Below are 1,281 nucleotides of genomic sequence, written 5' to 3'. Positions count from 1 at the left end.
TAAAATTTTGTCAGCTATAATCGTATAATGCTGTACGATGAAACGGTNAATTGTCTAACTCTTTCAAGTCATTGGACGAGGGTTTACATAAGTGACCTTGACCTTTAAGCTTCGGTTGTGCTCTTTGCCGAAACAATACTTACATTTAATTGTTTACAAAAATAACATAATTTGACTGATTTATCATTTGATGTGAGATGAAAATAGAAACGAATGAGTTATTTGACTTTAAAGTCATATCATTCTATCTACCACCCCCTGTATTAGAAGGAGCTTATTGGTAACTAAAATTTACCAAACTGTTTTTACTTTCAACTGTTTCTATGTATAAGAACAAAGGCTTTTACGACCGGAATCCATAGGGTTCCGCCAAAAAAAGGTGATTAAGAAAAGGTTCATTAGAAAAAGAAATTGAGAATCTCTATGTTATTCTAATTACAAAGTATATATGTATATAATAAGTATCGTATACATTGTAAAAGTATGTAAAAAGAACTGTCAGCGTAATATAGATACAAATATGTGAATAGAATCAGCGAATTCTTCTTACTTTTAGTTTCTTCGAGCACATAGGAGAGCCTTCATCATATTTCCTCTTTGAACCGAAAATAAATGCTGAGTTTCGATATACCTTCAGATATTGAATTTGAGAAATTGACACGGAATATGTATCGGATGTTGAAATTTTCGGTCTGCTTGTATTGTATAAAGATTGGCGTTGTTTCCCCGTCGATCTCGTGAACATTTCTTTGTTCTTAACAATTTCCTTTCTTTTATGTCTCAATTGTTTTCGCAGACGTTCCTTCAATATGGGGTCCCCCAGACAAGAATATCTCCACTGTCTATTTGTTTTGGTTGACAAAAGCAACGATTCCGGACTTAAAAACCTTAAAACGAATTTCGGAAAGTGTTTGTTGATTTAATTAAACACCAATGTTTACGATTACGAACCTTTGTTTCTTTATATCTCTCATTTTGAGTGAAAATAAATATTTGCACTACATCAATTTAAGATATGTTCGTCACGTAGTTTGACATATGTCTATAGACTCGATTGTCATTATTCATTGAATTTAAAAACAGAAGTTTTCGGATTCTAACTTACGTCCGAATGACGTAGAATTATGTAAAATGTTGAAATAGGCATGAATATCATTAATTTTATATGAAAGAGCATTAAAGTCAAGTTTCAAATAAATTTGATTATATATATTGTAATGTTCGTGGGTTTAACAAATATACTGTTAAGAAAAAAACTATTTATTTACACTAATTATTATT

At 30.8% G+C, this 1,281-nt stretch overlaps 1 long non-coding RNA gene across 1 annotated transcript; it reads right to left on the bottom strand.

The window, feature by feature from the left end:
- Positions 1-397: 397 nt before the first annotated feature.
- On the bottom strand, positions 398-1,041 carry LOC108742418. Its single transcript, XR_001938670.1, has 2 exons — positions 952-1,041; positions 398-887 (listed from the first exon to the last, which is right to left on the bottom strand). It is a non-coding gene; the product is annotated as an uncharacterized LOC108742418 (long non-coding RNA).
- Between the last annotated feature and the right edge of the window lie 240 nt (positions 1,042-1,281).

This window comes from Agrilus planipennis, unplaced genomic scaffold (genome assembly GCF_000699045.2).
Source record: "Agrilus planipennis isolate EAB-ADULT unplaced genomic scaffold, Apla_2.0 scaffold354, whole genome shotgun sequence".
In the NCBI taxonomy this organism is placed as follows: Eukaryota; Metazoa; Arthropoda; class Insecta; order Coleoptera; family Buprestidae; genus Agrilus; species Agrilus planipennis.
Note: the sequence above shows the minus strand (reverse complement) of the source record. Positions and strands in the feature narration are given on the sequence as shown.